A 20,852-nucleotide genomic window follows, 5' to 3' on the forward strand; every position below is an offset into this window, starting at 1 on the left:
ACAAAAATTTATCCCTCAACTACGAGGGGAGGTAAGGAACTGCCATCTAGCTCTGCACTTCATTCACCTTCTATTTTGAGTAAGCTTGCGACACCTATACCTGCTTCTGCTATTAATTCTGATATGTCGCATATTATTGATGATGCCACTTCTGTTATGCATGATACTTATGATGAAACTACTTCTATGCTTGATACTACTGTGCCACTTGGTGAATTTCTTGATGAACAACTTGCTAGGGCTAGAGAGAATGAAATTATTGAAACTGATAATATTGATGAAAGTGATGATGAAGTCTCTCCTAATAAATATGAATTTCCTGTTGTGCCTGAGGGCTATGTTATGGATGAGGAAACTAAAAGAGATTTTAGCTAAGCTTAAACAAAAAACTTTGAATGCTAGAATGCAATATGATCCTGCTTATGCTACTTCACCTATCTTTGTTACTGATAAGGATTATGATTTCTCTATTGATCTTGATATAAATACTTTGGTTGAATCTGCTCCTTTTTATGGCTATGAATCTGAAACTGTTGTGGCACATCTTACTAAATTAAATGATATAGCTACCCTATTCACTAATGATGAGAGAACTCGCTACTTTTATATCCTTAAAATATTTCCGTTCTCATTAAAGGGTGATGCTAAGATATGGTTTAATTCTCTTGATCCTGGTTGTGTGTGTAGTCCCCAGGATATGATTTATTACTTCTCTGCTAAATATTTCCCTTCTCATAAGAAACAAGCTGCTTTAAGGGAAATATATAAATTTGTGCAAATTGAAGAAGAGAGTCACCCACAAGCTTGGGGGAGGCTTCTCCAATTACTTAATGCTTTGCATGATCATCCTCTTAAGAAAAATAAAATACTTGATATCTTTTATAATGGACTAACCGATGCTTCCAGAGACCACCTGGATAGTTGTGTTGGTTCTGTTTTCAGGGAAAGAACACCGGATGAAGCTGAAATTCTATTGAATATTATGTTGAGAAATGAAAATAATTGGACACTTCTTGAGGCAGCTCCTGACCAACTCCTGATCCTACGTAGCGACCCGACCTCAAACGGTCAAGTCTCTGTGCTTCAGTGTCATCCCTGGATCGGTAATGCTGACACACATAGTACTCGAGGATTTATAACAGAGTATAAATCACACACTTATTACATCCAAAGCCTCCAAAGAGAACTTATTACAATAAATATGGCTTAAGGCCATCTAATATGATAACAGCGGAAGGCTTGGAAGATAAAGTGAGTCCATCAACTCCAACGACATAGCTGAGCTGCATGAGAACGACCTAACGAACCTTACTCCTCGTCCGAAAAGTCTGCAACATAATACGTTGCAGCTCGAAAATGGGTCAGCACATGGAATATGCTGGCAAAATAACACAGTAGAGCAAGAACAGAATAATGCTATCACTACATGCATATTTGCCTGGTGGAAAGCTCTATGGTTATAGTTTTGCAAAAAGCCAATTTTTCCCTAGAACAAAGGAATAGATTTTTAATTTAACTATCATGGTAGTTGAAACGTCACTGAGAAGGTTCCTCCAACTCAATCCCAATTAAGGTAATTATCAACCCAACAATATTAATTTAGAGTCATGAGATACTTAAGATACTCCAAGTACTAGATACTCAAGATTGTCCATAACCGGGGACACGGCTAACCATGATTAGTTTATACACTCTGCAGAGATTTGCGCACTTTTCCCCACAAGACTTGATCTCCTCCATTGAATTTCTCACACTGCATGGTGTTTGAGAAACGGATGCCCAAGACACAGTCTTTCAGAAACATTAACTCTCTACTCCGGGCAGACCATACCAAACCTACAATCCCACTACCTGCTGATCCACCTCTTCAAGAGCTTCACGTAACTTACTCAACTATGCTAGAGCCCATAATAGCTTGTGGCTGCACATGGAAGTTTCTAGCATGAATAATCTCAGTTCCCTTTGAGCCTGGGTGGCGGTCCATAGGAAGATCACACGGGTACTCCGGGATTTCCAAAACATACAGGCAACACTGGGTACTCCAGGTGCCTCAATCCACCCAGATGTGTATTCAAGTTGCCACCTTAAGTTGAACCATTAATTATCAATCTCACATCTGTCATGGATTTCACTCACCCAAACCACGTCTACGAGCATAGCATATCAATATAAGCAACACATAGAAGTAACTCCCAAGGGTTTGAATGTAACAGGGTAATAGGTTCTACCTCATCAACTACTTCCCAACCCACATGTTAATGACATCCTAACCATGCAATGTTTGAGGATTGGATCTAATGCATAAAAACTGGGTGATAAAGGGGTATGATCAAAGTGTTACTTGCCTTGTTGATGATCCGCAAAACCTAAGGATGCATAGTAGCACGCTTCGCAGTCCGGGTGTTCTATCACAAACAAACAATAGCATACATAAGCAATCAAGCAAACAAAACACGGATAAATCTCAAATAAGAAGATCTAACCAGAAAGTTCAACTTAATAACTCCGGTTTGCAAAAAGAATCGAATCAAACGGAGCAACGAAACTCAAACAGCGAAAGAAACAAGATCCGTTTACTAATCTGGAGCTAGGTCAAATTTTACAGTAGCAAAAACTTGTGCAAGTTGGTTAAACGAAAAGAGGGTCTCAAGACGAAGATCTAGGCGCTTGAATCGCCTTATTCCGACTAACGAGCGAAAAGATAAACTAGAACGAAAATTGGATCAGAAATCGCGATAAAAAATAATCAGGGATTAATCCGATAAAAGAAAACTGACGAATAGGCCAACGAATGGGCGTTCGTTATCTGTAACTAACGGACGAAAACCGTTCATTAAAACAAACGTCCGCTAAAAAGAAAAACCGAAAAAATGACTGGGGTTTTCTAACGAAAACCGAACCGATTTTCTAAAAAAAATGAACGGCGCTAACCTCCGCGAGGTCCGGCACGGCGGCGGCTCTGGCAAGGGGCGGCGCAACGCGGGGCGGCGGCGGCGGCTCACGGCGAGGGGCGGCGCGGCTGCAGGCAAAGGGCGGCGAGGCGGCACGGCAGTGGCGACGGGCGGCGGGGTCGGCGGCTCCCAGGGCGGCGGGGCGCGACTTTTAAGGAGGGGGTGGTGCCTTGGGGGAGTGGGCACGGCGCGGGGAAACAGAGTCTGAGCCGGACTCCGGTTCGGCGGCGGTCTCCCACTAGGAGACGGCTGTAACACCCCGGACACACCCACCGGTGGTCGTTACTCCTGGCGGGATCTAGACTGGCCCCACAGATCAATACTAGTCTTTTCTGCGCACTTTGTCCTCACTCATGCGTACCCGGGAGCAACTTCCCGATCGGTCACCCATCCTGACACTACTCCAAGCTAAGCACGCTTAACTTTGGAGTTCTGTTCGAATGGGCTCCCGAAAAAGAAGGAATTCCTTATTTATATGAGTAGTCTATCATCCCTAATAAGCCAGGCCATCACATACACCCCCACTCAGAGGAACAGACGTCCTCGTCAGGCCACAGGAACGTTCCCTCTTGGCACAGATGTCTGTGCTTCCAGTCCAGTACATGTGCCATGCCGTGTGCCACGACGGGTCACAAACGTCATGAACAACATGACCACGCACCTGTCCGCAACCATCCGTGTAACCGCGAGGGTCGGCTCTGATACCAACTTGTAATGCCCCGGACACACCCGTCGATGGTCGTTACTCCTGGCGGGATCTAGACTGGCCCCACAGATCAATACTAGTCTTTTCTGCACACTTTGTCCTCACTCATGCGTACCTGGGAGCAACTTCCCGATCGGTCACCCATCCTGACACTACTCCAAGCTGAGCACGCTTAACTTTGGAGTTCTGTTCGAATGGGCTCCTGGAAAAGAAGGAATTCCTTATTTATATGAGTAGTCTATCATCCCTAATAAGCCAGGCCATCACAACGGCGGCGCGGGGCGAGGTGGGCCGGCGCTGGGCTTCGGCCCAACTAGGCCTTGGCGCGTTTTTTTAATAATTCCGCCGAAACTAAAAAAAATCCTAGAAAATAAAATAAAATTCTAAAAATGCCAAAACAAATGTTCTCCGTCTAAATAAAATATTTAGAATGAGATGAACATTTTCTTGGCCCTAAAATGCAAATTTTGAAAACGTGCAATTTTTCTAATTCAAATAAAATTGCAATAAAATCCGAATAAAAGCAAAAAAATTGATTTTAATATTTTTCCTCCAATATTTCATTTATTTTGGAGAAGTCATATTATCTCCTCTCATATATTAATATGAAATATTTTCGGAGACAAAAATAATTAAAACCAAAATCCTCATTTCGAAATTTGATAAAATCAAATTTGAAAACCAGGGAAATCCCCAACTCTCTCCAAGGGTCCTTGAGTTGCTTAGGATTTCAAGGATCGCGAGATGAAATGCAATAAAACATGATATGCAAGAATGATCTATGTATAATATTCCAAATTGAAAATTTGGGATGTTACAAACCTACCCCCCTTAAGATGAATCTCGCCCTCGAGATTCTGGTTGGCTAGAAAATAGGTGTGGGTGGTCCTTGCGGAGATCATCCTCTCGTTCCCATGTGGCTTCGTCCTCGGTATGGTGGCCCCACTGAACTCTGCAAAACTTGATGACCTTGCTGCGGGCGACTCGACTGGCAAACTCCAAAATCTTGACTGGCTTCTCCTCATAAGTCAAGTCATTGTTCAGCTGAATCACCTCCAAGGGTACGGTATCTCTTAGCGGTATATCGGCCATCTCAGCATGACACTTCTTCAAGTGGGAAACGTGAAACACATCGGGAACTCCTGACAGTCCTTCAGGTAACTCCAACTTGTAGGCAACTTCCCCCATCCGTTCCAAACACGATATGGTCCTACAAATCTCGGGACTAACTTTCCCTTAACTCCAAAACATTTCACTCCTCGCAAAGGCGATACTCGCAGATATGCTCGATCTCCAATTTCATAGGTTACCTCCTTGCGTTTCGAATCTGCATAACTCTTCTGTCTGGACTGAGCTATCTTCATTCTATCCCGGATCAGTTTAACCTTCTTCTCAGACTCTTTGATCAAGTTTGGTCCAAACAACTGTCGGTCTCCGACTTCATCCCACATCAACGGTGTTCTGCACCTTTGCCCATACAGGGATTCAAATGGTGCCATCTTCAAACTGGCTTGGTAACTATTATTGTATGAGAACTCTGCGTAAGGCAGATTGTCATCCCAACTAGATCCATAATCTAGCGCACAGGCTCTCAACATGTCCTCTAGAATCTGATTGATTCTCTTGGTCTATCCATCCGTTTGCGGGTGAAATGTTGTACTGAACTCCAATCTTGTTCCCAAAGTCTGATGCAGCTAATGCCAAAACTTTGAGGTAAACTGTGTCCCTCTATCCGATACGATGGTCCTCGGAACTCCATTGAAAGTGCGTTATATCGACTAGAGGGGGGTGAATAGGAGATTTTTATGAATTCTTCACTAAGGAATTTGCAGGTGAGGAAACCTTAGCGAAGAACTCCTAGCAGCAGAATAAGTACTCAAAAGTAAACATAACAGAACACAAGCATAGTCATCATGATGAAATGAAGACAGGCACAGAGTACAGAAAGCGTAAGCACATGAAAACACAGGATGAAGACAAACAGAGTGAAGAATTGAACTGAGGAAATTGAGAAAATCTTCAGTCAAAGTCTTCAAGCACATATATGAACAATCACACAACACAATTATGAGGAAATGAAAGAGTTGACGAAATAGAACCAGTAAGCTTGGTGAAGACAATGATCTGGTAGACCAGTTCCAACTGTTGTCTCAGTTGTACATCTGGTTGGAGCGGCTGAGTATTTAAACTCGAGGAAACACAGTCCCGGACACCCAGTCCTGAACACGCAGCTCAGGACACCAAGTCCTCACCGTATTCTCCTTGAACTAAGGTCACACAGACCTCGCCCAATCACTCGTGGTAAGTCTTCAGGTGACTTCCTAACCTTCACAAACTTGGTCACTCGGCGATCCACAATTCCTCTTGGATGCTCTAGACCATGATGCCTAACCGTCTGGAAGAAGCACAGTCTTCAAAGGTAACAAGCGTCAGATCCACGCAGGATCAATCTCTTCAGTGATGCTCAATCACTTGGGGTTTGTAGGTGTTTAGGTTTGGGTTTTCCTCACTTGATGATTTTTGCTCAAAGTCCTTAGAGGATGGGTTGGTCTCAAATGACAAGTGTCAGTTTCTCTCGGAGCAGCCAGCCATCTAGTGGTTATAGGAGGCGGCTATTTATACCCTAGGGAGCAGCACGACATGATAAGACATAAATGCCCTTCAGTGATATGACCGTTAGGTGGATAGATATTTTGGGACAGCTGGCTCATAGCATAGCAACGGTCGGAATTTTGAGTAGCAAAATCCTCAGGGCTATCATGTTCCTCACTGTGTAGGTAATCTGCACTGGCGAATTCCTAACTCCTCAGTCAGAACAAATTCCTCAGAGACCAGAAGAACTTCGTCTCTGTCACTGAAGAATATGACTGGACTGTATGAGATTTCCAATGGCTTCACTCGAAGGGATTGGTAGGTGTAGGATTTTGAGTTGAGCATCACATGGAAATTTTTCCTTAGTATTTCCTCGACCCCCTTTAACAGTACGGTGTTTCCTATGACTCAAGAAAGAGAAAATGAAACTACGAAAACAAAAGTCTTCACGCTTCATGTTAACCGAATGAATACCAAGTCTTCAAGGTCACACCAATTTCTTCACTTTCAGAGTATTCAAAAAGTCTTCAGAAATCAAAAGTCTTCAGTCGAGGAACTTCATTTTTAGGGGCCGACTTTCTTTGTAAATATCAAACTCCTCATATACTTATAGACATGTGTACACTCACAAACGCATTAGTCCCTTAACCTATAAGTCTTCAATACACCAAAATCACTAAGGGCACTAGATGCACTTACAATCTCCCCCTTTTTGGTGATTGATGACAATATAGGTTAAGTTTTCAACGGGGATAAACATATGAAGTGTAAATACTGATATTGAGGAATTTGATTGCAAGATATAGAAGAACTCCCCGTGAATATGTGCATGGTGAGGTATTTGCTTTTGAAGCATTGCACACTTGAAGAGTAGAATCATGGAGATCTCCCCCTATATCTTGTAATTCATACACGCATTTGACATATCATAATGAAGAATTTGAAATGCATGATGAAATATGGTGACTGATGTAATTCAGCATGCGTGCACTAGCATATATGAGGAATAAGCATGCAGAAAAACAAATTAAAAGTATCAGAGCACCATCGGATTTAAGTTTACAACTCGATCCAATAAAGTCTCAGAAGAACGAGAGTTGTAACTTAACAAAAAAACGCCCATATAGAAAGACCCACTTGAAGACTAACTCAAAATTCTCCCCCTTTGTCATCAAATGACCAAAAGGATCGAATATGAGGACTAACACCCCTGAAGAATATCAAGTTGATGAAGGAGCGATAGCGTTGTTGGGGTCGTTTGTTGTGGAAGGGCCTGCCGCAGTGTCATCCAAGTCTTCATTCTCATCGGTGTCGCGCGATGAAGAATATGAACTGGCCACCAAGGAAGGAACCTTGACCTTCTTGAATTTCTTCGGTGGAGGTGCAGACCAGTCAAAATCTTCCTTGAGACCCATTTTCTTCAGATCTTCTTCACCATTCAGATGTGACAGAATGGCCCAGGTGCGACCGAAAACTTCTTGGAGGTAGTAATGGTTTTTCTTCACTGCATTGTGCGTAGCAGTCATGTAGTGAAGAAATGAACCAAACTGACGCTTAACCCATTTATGATTTCGATCCACCTTCTGGTGAAGACTAAGAAGTAGCTCACGGTCAGTCATCACACGTGGAGCTGTGGCTTGAGGAGTAGACTTGGGTGCATTGACAGAGTCATGTGTGGCAGAGTCATCATTGGTGGAATAAGATGCAGCTTTGCGAAACTGTCCATCCAATGGATGAAAGCCTTCATCTATAACAGCTGGTGCCTTGCCCTTTTCATCAACTGACGAATAGGTCTGCTTGAGGACTTCAATCGGGGGCAAGTAGCTGAGGTGATTCTAAAAATCAGCTTTGCAGTTGAGTGAAGATCTTGTCCTAAGGAATCTCATAATCCAAGGTGCATAAGGCTTCAGCTCAAATAGGGAAAGTGCGACATTTGCCAGAGTCCTCATGAAGAAATCATGATAATTGACGGGAATGCCATGAACGATATTGAATACCAGATTCTTCATGATGCCAACAATTTGCTCATCAGATGAGTCGTGGTCTTTGATGAGACTCATTGTCCTCGTTAGAATGCGATAGACAGTTCTGGGCACCTATAGTAATTCCTTCACGAGGAATTTGGTTCGTGGGGCCTGACCTGGCTTCAAAGGTTTCATCAGAACTTGCATGTAGTGATTTGTAAGCTCAGGTTCACTGTAAATGCAACGAGCTTCTTCAAGGGGAGGACTGAGTGGTAAGGCACGAAGCAATTCAGTAGCCGGTGCTGTGTAGTGAGTGTTCTCAGACAACCAGTCCAGCACCCATGAATTCACATCTTCAGTCTCCTGTGATGTGCATCGTCGCATAAAATTGAAGAATCAGTTCTTCATTCCAATCGCAGATGTCAGAACAGAAGTTTAATAGTCCAGCGTTGTGAAGAACACTGAGGACTGGCATGAAGCACGGCAGAGATTCCATATCCACGTGAGGAATGAGCTCATGGTAGAAGATTTTGTTTTTGTTGAACAACACTGAGGAATAGAAATTGGCTTGGCTGGCTGTCCAGAAACACCTCTTCCTAATGCGAGCAGAGTTATAAGGGTTGTAGTCTTCGAAGAATATGTGCTCGCCGAAGAAATCATCAGCCTTGAATTTTTGCTTCCTGGAGAATGGATCATTTGGCTTGGGTAGAGGAGTGTTAGTGAGTTGCATCACGACCTCAGGAATCTCAATCACAGGTTCTTCAGGCTGAGGAATTTCTGGTTCCTCTTCAGTGGCAGTCTGCATCTTCAGATGTTCAGCAGCAGCAGTTTCTTCAGCACTAGTGGCTGGAATTTCTTCACATACACATGAAGTGGGGTGAGTTTCTTCAGAGCCCATTTGAACAGTTTGTGCGGGGGACTGAGGTATTTGCTGCAATGGTGTGAACATTCGAGTGTTTGAATGCTGACTTTCCTAGAATTCATCAGTCATCTCCGGTGTGGAGCAGCCAACATCCACATCTTCATCTTCCATTTGTTCAATGTCAGCTTCTTCAGCAGTGAACTGAGGCAGAGGCGAGGAAATGACAGGTGTTGAATGGATCTCATCCACTTCAATTTCTTCATCAATCTGCTCTGACGAAGCATCAAAATGATTTTCTTCATCAGATCCGCTAGGGATCTCATATTCTTCACCAAAAGGAACAAGGTCCTTCGATGGCATGGTTGAGATTGGAACAACATCAATTGGATTTGCAAATGAACTTGTCATAGGCTTCATCTTCTTCGGAGTTGAAGAATCTAAAGCAGCTGATGCTTTCCTTTTCTTCACTGCTGCATGCTCTGTAGCCTTGGTCTTCTTCACATCTGATGCAGATGGAAGGATCGGAGTTGGTGTAGGTGTAGGAGGAGCAGAGGAATCTAGTTGATTTTCTTCAGGCACAACTGATGCAGTTGTCCTGATTTCTTCATTTTCTTCAGGCGCACCACTAGTGGATGCCCTGGCAATTTTTTCAGCGGCTGGAATGCAGTCATCAGCCCTGGAACTCACATTTTCTTCAGCAGCCTGATTTTCATCAGCGGTGCTGGCATGTTCTTCAGTTGGCTGAGCAGATGCTTCAGCCTAAGGAACTTCCTGTTGCGTTGGGACTGCAACATTTGAGGTGAAGTTATCCGCAAGTTTCACAAAGCGCACCCTGGCTCCAAGCCAGTCAGCGCGGTATGCGTCAAATTCATCAATGAGTTTCTTGATCTCAGTTTGAACAGTGACAAGTTCTTCAGTTATCATAGAGATAACGTTTTTCTTCAGATAGCGCTCCTTCTTGTACTGCGCTTTCTTGATCCGCCTGACCTTCTCAAATTTCCATTTTTCTTCTTGAATGAAATGGGTCAGCATGTGACTTTGGCCAGGAGTTAGCTTGAAGTCAGGCAACATCAATATATTCGAGGATCAACTTGGGATCCAAAAGCAGTGGCACATTTGTTCCTTTGGCTCTAGCGGCCCTGACTTGCCTATCTCTGATGATTTCAGCAAGTTCATCATCATCATCTTCGTCTTCTTCAGATGGCACTTGGAAGGCGACCTGCTTCTTCTGAGGACTTGGGCGAGGACCTTGTCCAGCAGTGGCCTTAGTCTTCAGTAGAGAGGGTCCCATTGAAGAATTTGGTGCAGCTGAGGAACTAGCTGAAGCTCCTAAGGCAATTGAGACGCCTGTGGTCCTTTGACACGTGGTGAGATGCACAGGTGTAGAGGACTTTGTCGGAGCAGCTGAGGACTTGTGAGGAGCTGAGGATTTGGGAGGAACAGGAGCAACATGAGAAGTTGGCCTTGATGGCTTTGAAGATTCTGGCCGTGAGGGCATTGCTGAGGAACTTGGCCTTGAGGGCACTATTTGTGAAGCACTTGGCTTACACACAGGCTTCTTTGACATAGCCTTCTTCGGCTTGACAGCAGAGGCCTTAGTGGCAGCAGCAGCAGTAGAGTCTTCATTGAATTTCCTCACTGCTTCTCTGGCTTGCCTGGCCAGCTTGGCTTGGTGCTTTGCCCATTCATCAGGATAATCCACACCGCGCTTGAGGCTGGTGGGATCAGCTATTTGGCCAGGTGCGAATGGAGGTCTTGGGCATGGAGGATTGAGTGCGAATTTCTTCATGTATTTGGGAGTAACATACGTGTACTCCCTCCACTCTCTTGCCCATCTCCTCTCTATCTTCTGAATGCGCACCTTGCGCTGATTTTTGTCTTCCTCGTGAGGTGTGCAGTACCTAGCATATATATCATCAGGGATCTCAAACGCTGTGTTGACCTCAGCCCTCTTTCCTCCTTTCTGTGGCTTCTTACCGTCAGCCATTTTCTTCAGTTGAGGAATCTGAACAATTGAATTCTCTGAAGAAGTATGCAGCTTTTCTTCGAGGAACGCTGCAAATGAGTTAAGTTGATGAGAACCTAGAGATTCAGTAACTGACATGAGTACCTATGAATAGAGTATAGTTGCGAGGAATTTGGAGAGGTCATATGCGTTCTCAGAAGGTTTTATAAAGAACAAGTTTGAGGAATTTGACCAGATAAGTCTTGAAGAATTTCACTAAGCGTTCTTAGTCCTAGGTTCCAAAGTTGTACAGATCAGAAATCTGCACAATTGAGGAATCTTGAAGAGAAATTCGCAGCTTAGAGAAATGAATCAAGAACAAATGATATGAGAGGTGTTTTAGTGTGTGAAGATATGAAGAAATACACCTTTGAAGATTTTGTAGATAATCATTCGAATCAACGAGGGTAGTAAAAGTAACTTTTAATTACCCTGAACAAAGAACACAATGAACTGGAGTGAGGAGATGTGAAGTTTGTAAGTGCGGATCTTCCACGCCCTAACTTGGCAGAGGAAGACAAATACGGCGGCGGCGGAGTGAAGATTTCTACGGCCGGCGCGAGTACGGCATCGACGAGGTCGAGGCAGTGAAGCTCTTCCTCACCAGCGACGATGAAGTAGCGGCGGCGCTAGGGTTTGAGAAGCTCGAGCTGGAGAGAGGTCGAGCGGAGTAAAAGAAGTGAGGAAGCGGAGAGGGGTATTTATAGCCATGGTGAAAACCGTTCGCCCGAAGAATTTGGATGAACGTGCCCCTGACCCTTCTCATTCGCATGACATGTGTCACCCATGTACTGAGAACTGGAGATCATGTTAGATCGTGGGTGAGTGGATAAGTATGTCGTGGGATGCGGAACGGTTTAAGCGGCAAAGGCGAAAATTGGATAAGATAAGTTAAAAGTTTCGTTCGCAATTTCTTCAGCTGACAAGGACACAGTGAAGATTTTGAACGAGTTTCAAATAGAATGCACATGAAGAATTTGTTAATAGATTGGGTTTAGTATAGCATAGAGGGGGAAGGGTCCGATCACATTCACTTAGCAGAAAAACCAACTTGAAGAAGTAGCCATAAGTGAATGCTGTAGAGGACATAAACTCATATATATATATATAGCCAATGAGGAAAAACAACAGAAACAGTGAAGACAATGCAAAGTTGAAGAATTTGAACAACTGAGGAATTTTTACTTTTGGTGGTGGCGTGACCCACCGTACAAGAATGATGATTTCAGACACCGCGTACAATTATCGCAGGGTTCTGAGAATCAAATTCTTCATTACTTTCTTCACACTTAGAGTGTTATTCTTCATTGATTGAAGAAAAACGTTTCTTCATGTGTTGCACATCTAAGTCATCAATTTTGCATAAGTGTTAGGATGAGTGTCCTTTTCAAAGAACATTCGAAAATTCTAGGATATTTAGCTCACACCGCAACTTGCTAAATCTCTTCTCATCCAAGGGCTTTGTGAAGATATCGGCTAGCTGTTCTTCAATCTTCACATTCTCAATAGAAATGTCGCCCTTCAACGCATGATCACGAAGAAAATGATGATGAATCTGAATGTGCTTAGTCTTCGAGTGCTGAACTGGGTTGTGAGCAATCTTGATGGCACTCTCATTGTCACAGAAGAGAGGAACATTCTTCATGTTGATGCCGTAGTCCTTGAGAGTTTGCTTCATCAATAGCAATTGAGCACAACAAGAACCAGCGGCAATATACTCGGCTTCAGCAGTAGATAGTGATACACAGTTCTGTTTCTTCGAGGACCAACGGACCAAAGATCGTCCGAGGAAATGACATGTACCAGATGTTGACTTGCGGTCAACACAATCACCAGCATAGTCAGAGTCAGAATATCCAATGAGATCAAAAGCCGAGCCCTTGGGGTACCATAATCCAAGTGTTGGTGTGTGAGCTAGATATCAAAGAATATGCTTCACAGCCTTATGGTGTGATTCCTTCGGTGTAGCTTGAAATCGGGCACACATGCAAACACTAAGCATTATATCTGGCCTAGATGCACATAAGTACAATAAAGAACCAATCATGGAGCGGTATACCTTATGATCGAAGTCAATAGCATTTTCATCAGTGCACAGATGGCCATTTGTGGGCATAGGAATTTTGACGCCTTTGCAATCTTGCATGCCGAATTTCCTCAGTACATCCTTGAGGTATTTCTCCTGAGATATGAATATGCCATTGCATTGTTGACGAATTTGAAGACCTAAGAAGAATTTTAATTCTCCCATCATAGACATTTGATATTCTTCACTCATCATGTAGGCAAATTCATCACTATAACGTTGGTCAGTACAGCCAAAGATAATATCATTAACATATACTTGGCACACAAACAATTCACCATCATAAGATTTAGTGAAAAGAGTAGGGTCGAGTGAACCGGGTTTGAAGCCTTTCTTCATGAAGAATTCCTTCAAGGTATCATACCACGCCCGTGGGGCCTGCTTGAGGCCATAGAGGGCCTTGTTGAGTCTAAAGACTTTGTCAGGATTCTTTGGATCTTCAAAACCTGGGGGTTGAGCAACATATACTTCTTCCTCAAGCTTACCATTGAGGAATGCACTTTTCACATCCATTTGATATAAAGTGATATCATGATGGTTAGCATAAGCAAGTAATATGCGAATAGCCTCAAGTCTAGCAACAGGTGCAAAAGTTTCATTGAAATCAATTCCTTCAACCTGTGTGTAGCCTTGAGCTACAAGCCGTGCCTTATTCCTCACCACAAGGCCATTTTCATCTTGCTAGTTGCGGTAGATCCACTTTGTGCCAATGATATTGTGCTTGCGAGGATATGGACGTTTGACCAGTTCCCAGACATTGTTGAGCTCGAACTGATGTAATTCTTCTTGCATGGCCTGAATCCACTCAGGCTCCAGAAATGCTTCATCTACCTTAGTGGGCTCTGTGATAGAGACAAAAGCATAGTGCTCACAAAATTAAGATAAATGTGAAGGTTTTGAGCGTGTGAGAGGACCTGGCGCTTTGATGTCATTGATGATCTTTTCAACTTGCACTTCTTTTGCAATGCGAGGAGGAGCTGGTTGTCGTTGAGGAATTTGATCAGCATTCTCTTCAGCACCATTTTCTTCAGTATTTTCTCAGGTGCATTAGCTCGATGTTCTTCATGTTCTGGAATGAATTCTTCAGCAGATTCTTCAGTAGGAATGACATCCTTAGTAGCCTTGAACTTGATAGTTTCCTCAGGTGCTGGTTCATCTATCATAGTAGGCAGGTGCTCTCTTTGCGAGCCATTAGTTTCATCGAACCGCACATCTACAGTTTCAACAACCTTGTGAAGAACGTTGTTGAAGACTCTGTAGGTGTGCGAGTCCTTTCCGTAACCAAGCATAAAACCTTCATGTGCTTTCGGTGCAAATTTTGAGTTGTGATGAGGATCCCTAATCCAACATTTAGCACCGAAGACTTTGAAATAACTTACATTGGGTTTCTGTCAGTGAGGAGTTCATAGGCAGTCTTCTTGACGAATTTGTGAAGATATACTCTGTTGATGATGTGGCACGCAATATCAATTGCCTCCATCCATAAACGACGAGGCGTTTTGTATTCATCAAGCATAGTGCAAGCCATCTCAGCAAGAGTCCTGTTCTTGCGCTCCACGACGTCATTCTGCTGAGGAGTATAAGGAGCAGAAACTCATGATTAATACCAAGTTCATCAAGATAGTCATCTAGACCAGAATTCTTGAACTCGGTTCCATTGTCACTTCTAATGTGCTTGATCTTCACACCAAAGTTGGTTGAAGCCCTCGAGGAAAATCGTTTGAAGACTTCCTGCACTTCATGTTTGTAATAACAATGTGTACCCATGTGTATCGAGAGTAATCATCAACAATAACAAAGCCATATAGAGATGCATCGTTTGTAACAACAGAATAATGATTAGGGCCAAAAATATCCATATGAAGCAATTCAAACGGTCGAGTGGTAGTCATGATTGTCTTCGCTGGATGCTTGGCCTTGGTCATCTTTCCAGCTTCACAGGCTCCGCATAAGTGATCCTTGAGGAATTTGACATTCTCAATGCCAATGACATGCTTCTTCTTCGCAAGCGTGTGCAAATTCATCATGCCTGCATGACCAAGTCATCGATGCCAGAGCCAGCCTTCTGAAGCTTTTGCAAGTAGGCACACGACTGGTTGTGGTCCTATAGAGAAATCAACAATATACAAGTCTCCTCTCCTAAAGCCTTCGAAGACTTTGGAATTGTCAGCTTCCATAAGCACAACACAACGGTACTTGCCAAAGACAACAACCATATCAAGATCGCAAAGCATTGAGACAGACATGAGGTTGTATCCTAAGGACTCAACAAGCATGAATTTGTCCATGTGTCGATCCTTTGTGATCGCAACCTTACCTAGACCCAATACCTGACTTTTGCCTTTGTCGGAAAAGATGATATGCTTCAGATGCGATGGAGATAATGGAGCATCCATCAATAGATTCTTGTCACCAGTCATGTGATTTGTGCATCCACTATCGAGGACCCACTCAGTGGCTTCGGGTTGATCATCTTGCAGATGAATTAGTGCAACTTACGAACTCATATACTTCATCAGTGAAGAATATGACATCAATTCATCAGATCAATTTCATCAAGCAAAAGAACAGATAAAGCAGTATGAGGACGTGAGAAATGAAAGTTCATTTCTTCATGATTAGCCTGCGTCCTTTCAAGCATACTCAGGTCTCCAGCAAATTTTTCAGATGATTACGTACGTCTGGAGACCTGACCCTGTAGAAGAGGTTGCTTCTTTTTCTTCACCACCCACATCTGAAGGGGTGGCAAAGAGTTCATCATTCTGCGAGCTCCATACGAGAAAGATGGCATAGAAGCCAGTCCATTTCGTTTCACATAAGAGGAGTTAGGATAAGCATATGAATAAGCAGAGAAATTATTCGAGGACTTATGAACATGATGATTAGAAACATGATGATTAGAAGAATAATGCTCATATTCATAGCCCTTAGTTCTTCCCTGCGAAACAGAGTTGTTAGCACGATGATATTCATGTGAGGACTTTGATCGTTTTGAGGAATTTGGTCCATATGAAGAATTTGATCTGGGGTTCCTATTCTTCATAGGTGGTGTCCTGAGGACATTCACCTGAAGACTTTCGAAGCACCTTTTTGGAACCCAGATGTTCTTCATAAGGGGACCATTCCTGTAGTTAGTGCCAACATATCTAGCAAATACTTCACCATTCTGATTTTTGAATAGTTTATAGTTGGAGTCAAATGACTCATCATCAGAATGAGGAAATTCACATGCAAATCCAGATAAGTTAGATGGATCAACTGGAGGTCCCTTTGCAGCAACCCATGTAGTTTTGGGGTACTACTCAGGCTTCCAATATGTACCATCAGCATTGAGTTTCCTCTCAAAGGCAATACCCTCTTTCATAGGGTTCATGTTGAGGATCTGCTTTTTAAGCACATCACAAAGAGTCTGATGCCCTTTGAGACTTTTGTACATGCCTGTCATGTACAACTCCTTCAGCCCTGCATCGTCAGTGATACTAGCAATGTCCTCAGATGAGGAATTAGTGATAGCAGAGGCAGGTGAAGAATTTGTAGCATTAGAAGCATTTGAACATTCAGGTGAAGAATTAGCAGATTCACGTTCAATGCATTTCAAACAAGGAGGAACAAATTCTTCCTGAGAAGCGCTGATTTGTTGAGCAAGTAATGAATCGCTCCTTCTGAAGATCTTCATAACTCACTCTTAGCTTTTCAAGGTCTTGCTTTCTTTGAAGAAATTCATAAGAAAGCTTCTCATGATCAGATAAGAGAGTGTTATGATGATATTGAAGGGTGTCATACTTAGTATGAAGTCTCTGAAGACTTTCATCCAAAGCTTTTGACCGATCCATTTCTTCACCCAACATATCATCGCTCTTATTTAGCATGTATTGAACTTTTTCCAAAGCTCTTTGTTGTTTAGTGGCAAGGGAAGCAAGTTTGACATAGCTGGGTCCAAATTCATCATCAGATTCATCATCACTAGACTCGGATAGGTAGCATTCAGTTACCTTAGCATCTTTTGCCATAAGGCATGATGCAGAAGATGATGATTCTGGTTCGAATGTCATCGCTCTGAGAGATTCCTTGAAGTCCTCAAACCAAGGATCATGACAGGTACGATGACCTTCATAGACCTCAGAGAGACGGTCCCAGATAAGCTTTGCATGATCGAGATGCATGATATTCCTGAACTGATTTTGAGACAGACTGGACCAGATGACATCCTTCGCCGTGAGGTTGAGAAGAGTGTACTTGCGAATGTCATATGCTTCCGCCATCTTGCACAGATCGGTCAGACCAATCTCAGTGACGGTCCATAGCTCGATGTTCATTGCCATGAGGCGCTTCTTCATCATGGCCTTCCACATGGGATACCCGTGACCGTCAAAGATGGGGCATGTCACTTTCTTCATACCTGTGGTCGACATAACTAAACTCTAGGCGGTTAAACCAAAATCACATAGAACAAGGGAGTACCTTGCTCTGATACCAATTGAAAGTGCGTTATATCGACTAGAGGGGGGTGAATAGGTGATTTTTATGAATCCCTCACTGAGGAATTTGCAGGTGAGGAAATTCCTTAGCGAAGAACTCCTAGCAGCGGAATAAGTACTCAAAAGTAAACATAACAGAACACAAGCATAGTCATCATGACGAAATGAAGACAGGCACATAGTATAGAAATCGTAAGCACAGGAAAACACAGGATGAAGACAATCAGAGTGAAGAAATTGAACTGTGGAAATTGAGAAAATCTTCAGTCAAAGTCTCCAAGCACAAATATGAACAATAACACAACACAGTTATGAGGAAATGAAAGAGTTGAGGAAATAGAACCAGTAAGCTTGGTGAAGACAATGATTTGGTAAACCAGTTCCAACTGCTGTCTCAGTTGTACATCTGGTTGGAGCGGCTGAGTATTTAAACTCGAGGACACACAGTCCCGGACACCTAGTCATGAACACGCAGCTCAGGACACCATGTCCTCACCGTATTCTCCTTGAACTAAGGTCACACAGACCTCGCCCAATCACTCATGGTAAGTCTTCAGGTGACTTCCGAACCTTCACAAACTTGGTCATTCGGCAATCCACAATTCCTCTTGGATGCTCTAGACCATGACACCTAACCGTCTGGAAGAAGCACAGTCTTCAAAGGTAACAAGCGTCCGATCCACGCAGGATCAATCTCTTCAGTGATGCTCAATCACTTGGGGTTTGTAGGTGTTTGGGTTTGGGTTTTCCTCACTTGATGATTTTTTCTCAAAGTCCTCGGAGGATGGGTTGCTCTCAAATGACAAGTGTCAGTTTCTCTCGGAGCAGCCAACCATCTAGTGGTTGTAGGGGGCGGCTATTTATAGCCTAGGGAGCAGCCCGACATGATAAGACATAAATGCCCTTCAATGATATGACCGTTAGGTGGATATATATTTTGGGATAGCTGGCTCATAGCACAACAACGGTCGGAATTTTGAGTAGCAAAATCCTCAGGGCTATCATGTTCCTCACTGTGTAGGTAATCCGCACAGTCAAATCCCTAACTCCTCAGTTAGAACAAATTCCTCAGAGACCAGAAGAACTTCGTCTCTGTCACTGAAGAATATGGCTGGACTGTATGAGATTTCCAATGGCTTCACTCGAAGGGATTGGTAGGTGTAGGATTTTGAGTTGAGCATCACATGGAAATTTTTCCTTAGTATTTCCTCGACCCCCTTTAACAGTACGGTGTTTCCTATGACTCAAGAAAGAGAAAATGAAACTACGAAAACAAAAGTCTTCACGCTTCATGTTAACCGAATGAATACCAAGTCTTCAAGGTCACACCAATTTCTTCACTTTCAAAGTCTTTAGAAAGTCTTCAGAAATCCAAAGTTTTCAGTCGAAGAACTTCATTTTTAGGGGTCTACTTTCTCTGTAAATATCAAACTCCTCATATACTTATAGACCTGTGTACACTCACAAACGCATTAGTCCCTTAACCTATAAGTCTTCAATAGACCAAAATCACTAAGGGGCACTAGATGCACTTACATCCATGCAGACATACGATCCTGGTCATATATATCTTGGCCAACTTTGCACTGGTATAAGTTGTTTTCACTGGGATAACATGTGCCACTTTGGTCAAATGGTCAACTACTACCCATATAGAATCATATCCTGATTTGGTCCTGGGCAATCCGGTGATAAAATCCATGCCAAGTTTATCCCACTTCCATTCGGGTATCGGCATAGGCTGTAACAATCCTGCTGGCTTTTGATGCTTTGCCTTCACTCTCTAACATACATCACATACAGCCACATACTCGGCGATATCCTTCTTCATCCCTGTCCACCAGAAACGTTCCTTCAAATCCAAATACATCTCGGTGTTTCTGGGGTGTATCGAGTATGGTGAGTCATGTGCCTCCTGAAGTATTAACTTCCTGATCTCTGTGTTATTGGGCACATAAACACGGTCCTCAAACCACAAGGTGTCATGCTCATCCTCACGAAAACCTTTGGCTTTTCCTTCGCTCATTTTCTCTTTTATCTCGGCAATCTCTTTGTCATCCTTCTGAGCTTCTCTAATCTTTCCCAACAATGTAGACTGCACCTCCATTGTTGCAACAAAACCTCTAGGAACAATCTCCAATCGAAGTTCCCCGAGATCCTCGGCTAACTCCTTCGGCAATCCTGTGCTTATTAGGGTATTAGCATAGCTCTTCCGGCTCAAAGCGTCTGCTATGACATTGGCCTTTCCGGGATGATAATGAAGCTTCATGTCATAATCCTTTATAAGCTCCAACCATCTTCTCTGCCTAAGGTTCAGTTCCTTCTGGGTGAAAATGTACTTCAAACTCTTATGATCTGTGCACACATCACAATGGTTTCCAAAAAGGTAATGTCTCCAAGTCTTCAACGCATGCACTACGGTAGCCAGCTCCAAATCATGCGTGGCATAATTCAAATCGTGTGGTTTTAGTTGTCGCGAGGCATATGAAACAACTCTTCCGTCCTGCATAAGCACACTTCCAAGTCCTAAGCGAGAGGCGTCGCAATACACTTGAAAATCCTTATGTATATCCGGCAGTGTCAGCACTGGGGCTGTAGTCAAACATTTCTTCAGCTCCTGGAAACTTGCCTCGCAATCTTCCATCCATTTAAGCTTGGTATCCTTCTTCAATAATTCTGTCATGGGCTTTGCAGTCTTTGAAAAATTCTCAATGAATCTACGGTAGTATCGTGCGAGTCCAAGAAAACTGCGGATCTCGCTAGCTGAAGTGGGTGCCAACCATTCAGTGACTGACTGAACCTTGGTGGGATCTACTGCTATACCTTCTCCTAATATAACATGTCCAAGGAATCCGACTTCTTTCAACCAAAACTCGCATTTGCTGAACTTGGGATATAACTGAAGTTCCCTGAGTTTCTCGAGAACTAAATGCAAATGCTCCTTGTGTTCCTCTTCATTCTTTGAATATACCATTATGTCATCAATGAACACCACAACAAACTTATCCAAATATTCCATGAACACTTTGTTCATCATGCTCATGAAATAGGCAGGGGCGTTAGTCAGTCCAAATGACATGACCGTATATTCGTATAGCCTGTACCGTGTGGTGAAGGCTGTCTTTGGTATATCCTTCTCTCGTATCTTCAACTGATGATATCCTGATCGCAGATCGATCTTTGAAAACACCTTAGCTCCTTGCAGCTG

The sequence above is a fragment of the Triticum dicoccoides genome, chromosome 5A (genome assembly GCF_002162155.2).
Source record: "Triticum dicoccoides isolate Atlit2015 ecotype Zavitan chromosome 5A, WEW_v2.0, whole genome shotgun sequence".
NCBI lineage: Eukaryota > Viridiplantae > Streptophyta > Magnoliopsida > Poales > Poaceae > Triticum > Triticum dicoccoides.